Here is a 14,605-nt window from a genome sequence, read left to right on the forward strand (position 1 = left end):
CAGATGTCAAGGAGATAAGAAACTATACAACCTTTAGAAGACATCTGAAGGCAGCCCGGTATGGGGACATTATAAATGTTTAATGCTGTATTAAGTTTTTGTATGTGCTGGAAGTTTTTGTATGTGCTGGCAACCCAGTCAGATGGGCATGGTACAAATAATGATATTATTATTATTATTATTATTATTCAGCCAGGCAAACAACAGGCATTAGCAGGGTTCAATTAAAGTTTCCAGCCAGGCAAAATGACTGGACCAGGAGAGGTATGGCCTCAGAGAATCCCATACAAGGGCCTACAGTTGACCTCCAGGTCTGAGGTTCCTATCCCTTCTTTCTGCTCAAAGCTCCTGAAGCATAATCTGTCTGTCCTTGACACACACACCCTGACAGGTGTTTAGATATTAGGATCTGTCTTTCAGGATTTCAGGATTCAAGCCTCCATTTTCAGGGACTCTGGGGGAAGGAGTAAATTGTCAGGGTGAGCTCTGTTCTCATGTTCATCGAGCTACGCCCTGTCCCAGAAGGAATAGCTGAGGCTCTGCTTGGCTTCTCTTTGGAAACTGGAAGGTTCAGTCCCATGACCTATGAGGCACCACCCCTCATCTCAAGATTAGATGTTCATACTAGCATTCCCAAGGGCTGAAAGCTTCGAGCAAAGCAACCAGAAGTGGCATTCAATGTGCCTTATAAATGGTGGTTCCTGGAGTGCCTGCCTAGGTTTCTTGGCTATTAGTTGTGTCCCAAGGGAGCTGTAACGGCTGCAGAATCATGGCGTTCTGCCTGATGAACAGTTTGGTCTATCTCTATGACTTGCATGCATCAGACATCTACACAAAAGTAAGTTGAACCAGTAAACAATATCACGGAACCTAATTTTCTTTTTTCCCTATGCCAGTGTATCAACTTTTTTATCTTCCGTTGTGTCATTTCTGAAGCATTTTCAAGAATGCTTTTGAGCTGTGCAAGAGCACAATAAGAGCATGACAGCATTATCATTCTAGATAAATGGATGTCTTCAGAGGTGTGCCTACTTATCTGGCCTGTATTAATAGGGCGGGGGTTGATGCAACATATTATCTCTCTTGCTTTAAATTACTTCATTACAGCTGCTAAGGCACAGCTTAATCGAGCCCTCTATTTTGTGGCACTGAGCATTTTAGACCATAATCAAAGATCCAAATTGCAGGAAAGCAAGGGAGAGGGGTAGCAGGAATTAACAATGTCAGATGTAATTGTGCTTTCATACGCACCCTCACAAACACACACACACAAAACTAGCTTTTCAGATATATTAAAAGCATTCCTTGCCTGCTGTAGAAACAAAACAAAGGTTTTAATTGACCATTATGGTCCATGGGTGGACAATTCCATGAATGCTAAGACAAATCTACAAGAGGGTTAGTACAGAATAATAATAATAATAATAATAATAATAATAATAATAATTTATTACTTATACCCCCCCCCATCTGGCCGGGCCTCCCCAGCCACTCTGGGTGGCTCCCAATAGAATATTAAAAACACAAAAAAACATCAAATATTAAAAACTTCTCTAAACAGGGTTGCCTTCAGATGTCTTCTAAAAGTCTGGTAGTTGCTTTTCTCTTTGACATCAGATGGGAGGGCGTTCCACAGGGCAGGTGCCACCACTGAGAAGGCCCTCTGCCTGGTTCCCTATATTTTTATTTCTCACAATGTGGGAACCACCAGAAGGCCCTCGGAGCTAGACCTCAGTTTCTGGGCTGAATGATGTGTTTAGAGATGCTTCTTCAGGTATATAGGGCTGAAGCCGTTTAGGGCTTTAAAGGTTAAACAATCAACATTTGCACATATTTGAATATTTGCAGAAAGACTTTTACAGACAGGAAACTAAGGGATTTGGAGGTGGGAGAAAAATTAAATGAATTCTATTAGACACTTAAAGCAATATACCACCTGAAACAGTCACGGCTTCCCTCAAATGAATCTGGGAAGGGTAGTTTGTTAAAGGTGCTGAGTTGCTAGGAGACCTTTATTTCCCTCACAGAGCGAGAATTCTCACAGTGGTTTAACAGCCAAACCCTCTTTTTCCCATGGAACTCTGTGAACTGTAACTCTGTGCGGGGAAAAGGCACCTCCTAGCACCCTTAACAAACAACATTTCCCAGGATTATTTAGGGAAGGTCACGATTGTTTAAAAAGTGGTACAGTGCTGCTTTAAATGTGTAGAGCAGATGGTGCTATAGTTGACTGGGAGTTCTTGCACATCAAGTCTACTTCCAAAAAGGTAGGCTTTTTTGTGAGATAATACTTGCTCTGATGCAATGTCATCTAACCTCCCCACAAACAAATCAGGATGAATCCGTAATATACATGTGTCTGAAAGCGCCTTAACTGCAACACTCTTCAATGGGTTCAGTTCAGTAGGTAGCCATGTTGGTGTGCCATAGTCAAAACAAAATTAAAAAATTCCTTCCAGTAGCACCTTAGAGACCAACTAAGTTTGTTCTTGGTATGAGCTTTCGTATCTGAAGAAGTGTGCATGCACACGAAAGCTCATACCAAGAACAGATTTAGTTGGTCTCTAAGGTGCTACTGGAAGGAATTTTTTATTTTTTATTTTGTTTTGACTCTTCAATGGGGTTAAACACCTCAACTGCACACTCGTGTCTGAGTCCAGAAAGCCATCCATCTTGGGGTGAGGGCTTTTTTGGGGGGGTTATTAGGTTGTTGTTTTTTATTTTGATTATATGTTTTATGGTTTTATATTTTGATTTTGTTCTGTGAACTGCCCTGAGACCTCCGTGTATAGGAAGGTTTATAAATTCAATAAATCATCATCATCATCAGGCAGAAAGGCAGAGAGGTCAACTTTGAAGTAGACCAGCAGCAACAAAATAAGAACCCAAGAATAAACCAAGCACTGCCAAATTCATTCACACACTCTCGCCGCCCCCATGACTCAAAGCCTTTCACAATTCTCAGTTTGTTAACAGACACACATAAGGCCCATGGCATCAACCCCGTCCTGAAGGCTCCTTGAGCAGTGCAGCAGAGATGAAATCAACCACCTACTGTATTGGCCCGAATATAAGCCGCACCCGAATAAAAGCCACAACTTTAAAATTCAAGGGGGGGAGAGATCATACCCAAATATAAACCACTCCCTTAAAATTCACCCCTTCCGTTTTATCGTACGTCTGTTTCAGCAGCGATATCATAAATGCCAATTTTTGTAAGGTTGCGAATATAAGCCACACTTTAACTTTTCGTGGTTGGAATTGGGGGGGGGGGGTGAGGCTTATATTCAGGCCAATACGGTATGATGACAAAGTGGGTGGGTCCTCATCAGAGGGTCACAAAAGGGCTTACAGCCAGGGCATCAGCAGTAGTGGCACTGGGTGGCATCACGCAGGCAAAGAGTCAAGGCTGACATGAGAACCTCTAGTCAGGCCAAGGCAGCAGACATTGGCTACTAGGATGAGGATTGAGCCATGGTTATGATACATGAAAACCATGGTCCACCATAACCAACTCAATCCACAGTCCTTTGTATCCCGGCTGAAAACGGATTCAATCTTGTATCTTCAGGTTTTCCCCCTTTCTCCTCTTCCCCCCCCCCCCCCCATGGATGAATACTGATAAAATGTTATCATAATCAGAGATGCAGAAGGAGACGAAAGATTCCTTCCTCACTGAACCTAGAGAAAGACCCTCAAAGTAAATGTGACCGTGGCTTTGGCACCTGGGAAGGCAAGCACGTTCCGCTGATCACTTAGCAAAGGTTAATGCCGGCCGTCACTGGAACGAGCTGATGAAGCCATGATTAATATACTCTGTGTTTGCAAGTGCAAGCGCCCTGCAGAAAATACAAATAAAGCAAAGGGATTTTTCAGGGTGATTACATTTAAATTTCACAGTTGATGAAGCAAACCCAAAAAATCTCTTTTTGCACACATGCTAGTTAAAGGCTCCTGACATTTAACAAGTTGGCTAGTGAAGTATGGCGGCTAAGAAACTGAGCTAGGAAGTTCGTGATTCAAGTGTCTCCACTCGCATGAGCTCGGTAGGTGGCTCTCAGCAACTCGTCGCCTCTCATTTTAGTCTGCCCTCTCCACCTGTATTATCGAGTTCGTATTAGTGGCCTACCTTGCAGGGTTGTTGCAACAATAACTTGAGTTAATTCTACAGGAAGTGCATAGAACACTCAAATGTGCTGTATAATTAAGAAATGTGATGGGGGGGGGGGCTCCAGCCCTTCACCCTCCCATTATCATTATTCTACTCCCCAGCTCTTTAAAAACTAGTTTTACATTTTACTGACCCCTTTTTTAGCAAAGCCCCCACTGCTATTGTTCTTCCTCCTCTTCTCCCATGAGATGACTGTTACACCCAGTAGGAAGAAATTGGTGTAAGCCTTCTCCCCCACTGCAAGTCCCAATAATAATAGTAATTATTTATACATACATACATACATACATACATACATACATACATACATACATACATTCCCCACCCATCTGGCTGGGTCTGGGTTTCCCCAGCCACTCTGGGTGGCTCCCAATAGAATATTAAAAACATGATAAAACATCAAACATTAAAAACTTCCCTAAACAGGGCTGCTTTCAGGTGTCTTCTAAAAGTCAGATAGTTGTTTATTTCCCTGACATCTGATGGGAGGGCATTCCACAGGGAGGGTGCCACTACCAAGAAGGCCCTCTGCCTGGTTCCCTGTAACCTCACTTCTTGAGGCCCCCTTTGAACTTGAGGATCTGGTCTAAATGCTTTCCTGGCCACTCCCTGATAGGGGGAGAAAGATGGAAATGCGGGGTGGTGGGGTGGTGGTACTGTCTCTACTTCAGCACCTAGGATGCTGCTCTTGGAAGTGATCATGTACAGTGAGGTTTAAAGTTCTCCCTCCCCTTACTAAATTCCACTAAATTCCAGAAAACAGGCCTGCTCCATCTTCCATGTGGGAGCCACAGAAGCGCATGTCACAATTGTGCAAATTCCAAGAGAATAAACAGATTCCATGCAGAGGCCACTCATATATGTGGGTGTCCAACTGGGGGGGGGGGAGTCAACAATAACTAGTTATTCTGTGTATCTGAAGAAGTGTGCATGCACACGAAAGCTCATACCAAGAACAAACTTACTTGGTCTCTAAGGTGCTACTGGAAGGATTTTTTTTTTTTAATTCCACATGTCAGCTCTATGCCAATGCAACTCCCATGCTGAGAACTGGCTGCCAGCTCCAACCCTGAGCCTTTTGCAATATGAAGCACAATAAAGCAAAGGAGGGGAATATGCCGAACACCACCCCAAGACTCCTATCCCAGACTGGCTGGAGCCCTAAACAGGAGCTATGCTGTTAGACTGGAGGCCAGGGGATTCATTGCAACATCTTGTCAAGATGGATTCCTCACTCCCATATAAACTTTCCTTCTTCCCTCAAAGCGCAAGGTGACGCAAATATTCCTTTCGGATATTAAGCACTTTTTAATTTACAGCAAAACTGAAACCTTCTCCCCCAAATAACTGCCTTGACTTTCACAGCGAAGTAGATGCCATCGTGAATTAATTTATATGAAGGGCGGGTTTATAACTGCTAACTTAGCATCATGTCTTACAACAATTATTTTTTAAAAATCTTTTAAAAGCGGGCAGTAAATTTAAGTGCTTTTTAACAGCTGGCTTCAAAGGCCATCACCCCATATCAGATATTCAGTAAATCCTCTGCTGAGACAGTGAGTGGTTACATCATGCCAAAGACTGTTTTAATTGTTCGATTTTGAAATAAAACGCCAGGTGTTAATTGATTTTTTTTTCATGATAGCTTTTAGCACTGTAGTTAATAAAAGTTTTGGGCCTTCTAGCCAAATACTTAAAGCATTAATATTGAGAAACTACAGTGAATTTGGGGGTTAGGCCCTAATCTTTAAAATGTCATCTGTATGGCTGCCTGTCTATTGGCTTGTGTACCCGTAGCTTCCTACAATCATCTGATGATAATGAACACGCTTGTTTTTAATTACATGCACTCCTTACCATTGGACTGAGAACAAGCTGCTTCCATAGGATCTAATAGCTGGCACACTCAACTAAATAATTTTAGAAGCCTTAATTAAAATACTGGTGTATAAACTGCTCTCAAAGAAAACCTGCTCACATTTTAAATAAAGCAAATAATTTTAGGGCTTGTTCCTATCCTATGCTGAGGACCCACCAGCAAAAGGTGTCAGCAGTCCTTTTTTTCTTTAAAAAAATGTTTAGGGTTACTCTCATTTTGACTCAAGAAAAACCACCATTTTATAGTTCAAATCGGGAAAAATAAATACAGTAAATGGACAAAAGTACAAAGATTCACAAAATGTTTAGGGGTATGCGTACCCCCACAAAAAAGCACTGGGTGTCAGCTCCTGGAGGCTATCTCTCCGCCCTCCCCTTTTTAGGGGGCTGTGCACTCTCAATGCTCCACCCCCAGCTCCTCAGAACATCGTATGTGTGATGTCAGGACGTTGCGCAATGTCATGTTCATTATGTGAGGACATTGTGTTGGGCCCAGGGCCAAAGGCAGGCTCACCAGCACCCAGTGTGTGGTGTCGGGGGCGGGGCAAGCTGCCCGGCAGCACATGCGCCCTGCCACTATGTACTGTGCATGCGTGTGCGCAGTACATAGCGGCACTGCTCATGTGCCGTGGGGTGGTTTGCCGACAGTGCCACTCAAACAGTGTATGGATGGCAGTGTGATCTTCTGCTCACGGCTGCAGCGGCGACAGAGGAATCCTCCGCACATGGCAGTGGCAGTGCAATGGTGGCAGCCTATACCACCACACCTGGGGACAGCAGGGCGAGCCCCCCACGGGGTGCCTTCTTGTCACCCCCCTCAGAGATGGCACAAGGGGCGGTCCGCCCATCCCCCTTCCTCCACCACTGGTTGGGCCCTCTCAATCATCTTGAGAAGCTGGGGCCGGATGTTGTTGGACAGTCAATAAGGATGGTCTAGGAAACTTGGATGTTCCTCTCTCTATCTGCTCTTTCCCAGGCAGACATCTTAGTCTCCTGTCCAAGCTGAGTTGCATCACAACACCTCCAACACCTTCGTTGTGATCCCTTCCTGTACTCATGGGGTTTTGCTGAAAGCAGCAATGAAATGTTCTCCTGTTGAGCATCTGTGTGATCTTGTTGTGTTACTGCCACTTACTGGGATTCAAGCTAGGCAGAGCTCCATAAGCCAGAGCGGCTCAGAAACTTTGCCCATCCATTCCCCCCTTTATTAACTCTGACTGCCCTCGCTGCTTTAGAACTCACTTATCACTCCCAAGGATCAACTTGGATGCTGTACTATAACACAATTTATTCTCTTGGTGACTGCATTTCTCTCCGAGAAGCACAGGAATGAATGAACATGGAACTCTATTAGGCCACATCAAAAGCACTGAGCATCATCAGGAAACAAGGTAAGGATAAAATGAAACCATTTCTTAGGGACCGATAAAATGACTTACTCGAGTCCCAAAGACTAATCCTGACAACCTACAATGAAATGCACTAGAACTCCCAACAGCTGCAGCTGACAAGTTAGCAATAGTAGGATATTTTGGTGGCATTTGTTTTATGCATTTTGTATTCCCCTATCCCAGGGGAAGGAGGAGATATATTAATTGTCAGTGAATTGAAGTTTACCTTACCTGATAGGGCACTCTGTTTGCAGTTATGTATGTTGGCTTGCAGTGTACCTACTGCACCTTAAAACCGAGATACCAGAATCAAATTTTATATATGGGCTCAAGACAATATTCTGTCCTAGAATAAAATACTAGATCAACACACTCCACATTTCAAGAGGTAGAGGAAAAGTCACTAAATACTTTGCATCAAGTGGGAGCTGCAAATAAAAGTGGCATATAGAAGCGCTTGTTTTTCATGTTCCAGCTAACCAGGGAAGCCCTTTTCCAGCATACTTCATTCCATTCCCCCTCCTTTGCCATTTTCCATCCCTCACAACAGCATGTTCAGTCCTTATTGGACTGTTTTGGGGAGATTATTTCCCCCCTAAAACCTTTTACTTACTGTATTTGCAAACCTCGGGCTTCCAGTCCCTCTGAATGTGCTAATACCTTTTGGCTACATATCATAACTCAAGAGCATGAGTTAGCTATTCGTATATAAGTTTGATGATATGGCGATGCCTGCACTGAAGAGGGAAACACTGGAGTGAAATTTAGTGTACGCATTCAGGTCACAATTCTATGTACAAAAGCAAAGTGTTGATCCGAAAGAAGGGAGGAAACCCTCCAAAATCCTCAGTTAGTACTGACCAAAATGGCACAAATATCTTATCAGGCAAGACGTTCAATATAACGAGTTAATTTGAGGCAATACTAATACTAATCATAATCATAATCATAATATTTGTACCCCGCCCAACTGACTGGGTTACCTCAGCCACTCTGGGCGGCTTCCAACACATATAAAAACATAATGAAACATTACACATTAAAAGGCTTCCATATACAGGGCTGCCTTTAAATGTCTTCTAAAGGTTGTATAGTGACTCATCTCCTTGAGATCTGCTGGGACGGCATCCCACAAGGTGGGTGCCACTACCAAGAAGGCCCCCTGCCTGGTTCCCTATGACGTCACTTCTTGTAGTGAGGGAACTGCCAGAAGGTCTTCGGTGCTGAATCTCAGTGTCTGGGCTAAACGATGGGGGTGGAGATGCTCCTTCAGGTATACACGGCTGAAGCCGTTTAGGACTTTAAAGTTCACACCAACACTTTGAATTGTGCTTGGAAATGTACTGGGAGCAATTGTCTCGGGCACAGGGAAGTTGTGAACTGGCAGCAGGGCAGGAAATTCGCTTGCCTCATTATTACACACGTGCCTGCCCGCCTTCCTGCTGTAGCCAGTGGCCACCCACCTGACCAGGCTCTCTGCTGCCTCTTCCACCCTCTCGCTGCCTTGCTCCGAGGGAGGACAGCAGCATGTGCTAAAACACCTGTTTGACCCCTGCGCACCCATCTTCAAAGGTGGGTGGGGAAATGTAAAATGCATTGCATTTTAAAAGGCCTCTCCTAGTATCGTGACAAGTTCTGATGGCAGAAATCCTCTCCTTGGCCTGTATTAAAACTATGCTTACCACTAATGCTTCCCATACATTACGGAGCAAATGAGAGGGAGAAATGTAATTAGAAATTAAAATGTAAGATTCCAGTATTCACACAGGCATATATATCCAGGATGTTTACATTATAGAGCTAGAGGGAAACAGATGCACTTAAAAGCATAAATGGTTTTCCAAAATGCAAATTAGTAGGCAGCTTGCACAGAACAGAGCTACTTGAAGCCAATGGGATTCACGCACCCTAACGAGGCACAGGATTGCACCCTCTGTTTTCCTGCCACCCTTAAATGGGGACAGGGACACTCTGTATTTAAGTCCCTTCCGAATTTCTGAGCTAGTCCTCTCATTCAGGCCTTTTTTCTTGGAGAGAATACGTCATCATTTATTCTATTAGAAAATAAATGTAAGGATATATTGTGGAATTTGCATTCCATTACCTTGGTTTGCATGCCATAAAACATTTATTACACCCTTGGGCTACAGGCTTAATAATGACTGGGTGAAATGCACTAATGTGGTATTGGCCTTGCTATAGAACAAAAGATTAATGTTCTTTGATGTCACCCGGCTAATAGTTGGGCTCACCAATTTGTCCCTTCAAAAGACATTACAGTCATTGAGACAACCCCACTAAGAAGAAAGGAAGCAAAAGAAGACTGAAGTCGAGCCATAAACTGAAGCTCCCTGAAACTATGTGAAAGTTTACATGGGATTTTTCTATCCATGAAATAAATAAAGGCCTAGTTTAGATTATACTTCCCCCACCCAAGCATGGCAGCGAAGTGAGACGTAGCCTCTCGCCCCATCCACTCAGTGCACCTCTCCTGCTTCAAAGACAACACTTGTGTGGGGATCCAGACACTCCTTTGAAATTAAGAAGTATCCTCTTATGAGCAGGAAAATTTGATGGCTATATTGGAATTTTCAGATCTATAGACAGGCTTGAGACGACAGTGATAGTCCCAGACCCTCTCAGCTTCTTGTCATATAATTAACTTTAGTTGCTTCTTGTAAAGATAAAACAACTGTGTAATATTTTTTTTCATGCTGTTTCTCCTCGTAATACAAGAGGAAGAAACTTCCAACAAGAGCAACCAAATCCGACATATATGTTTCTCATAAGTGTCCCACGTTGTTTAATCAGGTTTATTCCCAGGTAAATGTGCATAGTGGCGCATTGTGCAATCTTGTTGCAAAATGTTCATTGCCCAATCTCCACAAAGTGGATGTGAACACCTTATGTCCTACTGATTTCCTTTAGAGGTTTGAGTTAGATATTTTCCCTAAATCTCTCCTGCTGAAAGGAACTAGACTTGGGTATTTATCCTCGGCTGAATCATTCACTTAAGCACGCAAACTGAACATACAGGGAGGCACTGCCATTCCAATTGCTTTGTTTTTCAGATTCCAGAATGTAGAGTGTTTGAAGCTCAGGATTCCATGTCCTGCTTGTATATACTGGTATACGGTTTTGGAGCCGCAGGGGGACAGTCTCTTGTAGGTGTGTGTTCATGCCATTGGGGAAACAAAAGCGAAAGGGATCAGCTGAACTGCTTCGTTCTGTTCCAAAACGTTTTGGTAGAGAATATATTTTTTTACATTCTGCCAGTGTTTTTTTTGGGGGGGGGACACGGAACACAGGGGTACGCATACCCCTAAACATTTTGTCAATCTTTATACTTTTGTCCATTTACTGTCTTTATTTTTCCTGATTTGAACTATAAAATGGTGGTTTTCTGGAGTCAAAATGAGAGTACCCCTAAACATTTTTTTAGAAGAAGAAGAAGGGGGGAAAGCACTGCATTCTGCTCCACCGAAACCATGCAAGTGTGTTAGAGCACAGAGTGGATTCCACAGTCCACTCCGGAAATGGAGCTATCATTGTCCCCTTGTTGCGCTGGTAGCTTCAGAGTTTTTAAAGAAAGGCATCACAAGGTTGCAATTATGGGTGTTTGTTTCAGGGTGCTCAGAGACATTCAGCATGCTGAGGAATGAGTGATCCTGGCAATCATGCCAGAAGCCTCTGGGCATATAAGGTAAGGCCCATCTCCAAGGCTATTTTGAGAACAAACCTGGAACCTCCTAGAAACTAAGCTTTATCCCCCTGCCGGAACATGGGAGACTATGGCCGTTGCAGAAAAATAATAATTGGGAGTCTCTCTCAGCCCCTCAGTCTGCTGCTGTTGTCCAAACAGCTTTGTTAATATTCCAGAACATACAATTTCCCCATTTTAGATTTATGAGCTGCGGCGGGTCTTGACAGCGTGACCGTTTTGCCATTTGTTTCCCTCCCATGTTCCCCCTCCATTTCTCCAGCCGTCAGATCCTTTTGAGAACTCCTCCCTCCATCGTCCGTCCTTCGCTGGCTCTCGCTCAAGAGGCTAACAGGCAGTAATGGAATGCTGGGCAGCCATGAGAGGAGAGATTCCACCGCCCTGCATATTGCTGACCACGGATGCCAGCTCAGCACATCTTGATAACTCATAACCCCTTGCCATAGGTTTTTATAGAGTGCCTGGTCTATTGTAAATCACTAACTCTCTGTCATCGACCCAGCTCCATCCCTGATTCATAGCATCAGGAATTAAACTACTGTCACACTGTGTGGAGAGAAGATAACCATTTATGGCACCAGTATAATAAAAACAAAACGGGGGAAAACAAAAAATAGACTGTCTTGGAAGCAATGAATTATGGACCAGCCTCAGAGGTCAAATTATTATCTTGAATTTCTTTATTTAAGCAACCCAAACAAATATTTCTTCACCCTCAAACCCCCATGATTTAGAGGTGAATGACAAGTTATACAGACTTGCCTCTTACCACAAGTGTTTATTTTGGATGGCCCAGTACCGAAGGCCACTTCGTCTGCAAGACGTTCTCACATTCTGAACTCTGGTTTGGCTGAGTGAAACTGATGGCTTTTCATTCTCTTGTTGTTTGTAGCCCAATATCTCCCTTGAACATTGAGACTTCAGAATGAAAGTCGGTGTGCACATTCAGGACATTGCATGTTTCCAGTCTGAACATGAGCAAGCTCTTCCCCTCCACAGTCCTGTCTCTTTCTCTACTCCTTCAGATGTGGCAGCCATTTTGTGTTATGCCACGCCTGTTTGTGGCTGGTGCCCACAGCACTGTTTAGAAATTCCAAATGCCCATTGGCCCAAAAAAAGGTCAGTGACCCCTGGTTTAAGCAAAGCAAAATCCCCACAAGCCCAGGATGTCATGAGCAACTGCTGCTTGTTTCAAACCACAATCAAAAGTTTCAAGTTTCCTCCTTGTGGGTGTGCAAAAATCGGGGAAGGGTATGTAAATCCAAGACCAACCACAGTTTGTTCATACTGCAGCCAACCGTGGTTTCTTGTTGCACGTGAATCAGGCCAGTGCCTTTCTTCCTATATACATAAAAGTGTAAGACTGTCGTCATTCTGCAGCTCATGCGGCTGCTGATAGATGGCTATTCCAGCTCCAGTTAAATGCAGCTGCAGCAAGGTTTAACAGAGGGGAGAGGCACTTCACAGAGCAACTTAGCAAGCTGCTCTGAGGAGCACCTCCCTGCTTCCTTAAAACGGGAGATTTGGAGTGAGCTGTGAAGGGATAAGTGAAGGGGTGGTTGAGTTGTAAAAGAAGGGGATTTGTTCAGGTGTGGGGAAGGGCAGTTGGCAAGCAGGTTGGGTTAGGGGAGTCCCATTAGAACCACAGCAGATGTTTGGTGCCACAAAATGAAATTCTGTTTGTGATAGGGATCAGACATTTTAAAAACATGTTCTCTGGGCCGGAGGCATGCAGTAGCTTTTAAGTGTCCAAAATGAGACTTCACGCCCTGTGATACACAAACATGCACCATGTTCTCTTGCCTCCTGTCAAACAGGCTTTTCAGGAGCATGGCAAGCACCCATAAAGCCAAGAAACTATTGCCAATACTGGAATGAGCATACATACCACAGGCAATTGTATCACCTGCAAGTTACTCTGGAGAAAAAACAACCCATCTTCTGCTTTCAGTCTCCGTTCTGTGTTAGATCACTCATCACGTGGGTTTTCTCCCTCCGTTCTCCCTATCTTGAAAAGAAGCAAGCTCATTTTAATCAATAACAAAGGCTAGACATTTTGTTGTTGAAAGCTACAGAACACAAAAACATGGGAGTTTTAATTAAAGGCTCTGCATGTCTTTAATTAATACTGTTTGCCAACAAGAATGTCTTATTGAGTGTAAATGGTGGATTTGTTGATGCTATAACTCAAGCCAAACCTTCCCCACAAAGAAGTCATGTTAGCAACTGCAATTTAACAGGGAACATGGAGTGCCATAACTAGACAGTTCTGGTTCAAATAATATGCCCCCACTTCACCCCTGGGAACCCCTAAGGGTGAATTAAGAATGGCTGTTGATGTGAAAGGTTACTGCTGCTGAAATGACAAGTTCTCACTGTTCAGGAAGGCTACTGTTGTTGCTTGGAGGTGTGGTGCAAAAGTGTTGCTACTCTCCAATGCTGCACACCAAACCCCCCCCCCCCCCCCGTTTCCCCGTCTCCCACCAGAAGTATGCAAAACCACAGCAGCATGAGTGTGCCTGACCTGAGACCCTTTCTTTGATTCTGAACAAGCCGGTATCTGATTATTCATCCAACATTTCAAACATGTGCCTAATTTCCCCCTGAAACAAACCATGGGCTCAGGTTTCAATAGGAAACTAAGCCACACTATGGCTTAGCTCCTAGCAGCACGACAGCAGCAAGAGCAAAGGAGCAGAGGCGGTTTGAGGGTATTTCAACCGGTGCAGCTGCAATAATGCTGTAGAAAGTCTACCACTGCAGAAGAGGAGCAAAGCACCTGCAATTCTGACCTCTGCATCGGCACCCTGCAAATTCACCTTCAGACCATAGTTAAGCTTAACTATGGTTAAGGTGGCATGTGAATCAAGCCATTTAATGGGCCTGGTTTTTCAGCATGCACAGGACTTACTTCTGATTAAACACACAGAATATTTCTTTTTTTTATTTAGTGGCATTGTGTCTCAATCATTTGTTTGTTTGTTTGTTTGTTTGTTCGTGTGTGTGTGTGTGTGTGTGTGTGTGTGTGTCTCCATAGTATCTAGCACAGGAAAAGTTTTGTATTGTTCGCTTCCAGGTTGGTTAAGTCAAAAACATTTTGCTGCTTGTTCACTTCTCTCCTCTTAACACACGCACTCTCCAATCTTCGTAATTTTGAATATCCAGCATTTCCACATATACACTCCCAATGCTTCCTGATGTGATGTTCCAGGAGGCTGCTGCTTGAAATTAATTGCAACTAATTAAACAGGATACAGTTAAGAAGGACAATTGGACAATGGTGCCCTGAAGATTGCTTCATTCCCAAAGGCATTAGCAGCTGGCTCTTGCACTGGTTCAAGCCCACAGGAAGGTGCTATATATCATAATGTCATTTTACATTGTTATTTTTCTGAAAGCAGCAATTTCAAAGTCTCCAGTGAACCTTGAGCAACTTCACACTAA

The 14,605-nt window shown here is 43.7% G+C and overlaps 1 long non-coding RNA gene across 1 annotated transcript; it reads left to right on the plus strand.

Annotated features, from left to right (window-relative positions):
• Window positions 1-572: 572 nt before the first annotated feature.
• On the plus strand, window positions 573-11,710 carry LOC117046287. Its single transcript, XR_004426551.1, has 3 exons — window positions 573-838; window positions 11,069-11,143; window positions 11,424-11,710. It is a non-coding gene; the product is annotated as an uncharacterized LOC117046287 (long non-coding RNA).
• Window positions 11,711-14,605: the final 2,895 nt, after the last annotated feature.

The sequence above is a fragment of the Lacerta agilis genome, chromosome 5, assembly GCF_009819535.1.
Source record: "Lacerta agilis isolate rLacAgi1 chromosome 5, rLacAgi1.pri, whole genome shotgun sequence".
Lineage (NCBI taxonomy): Eukaryota > Metazoa > Chordata > Lepidosauria > Squamata > Lacertidae > Lacerta > Lacerta agilis.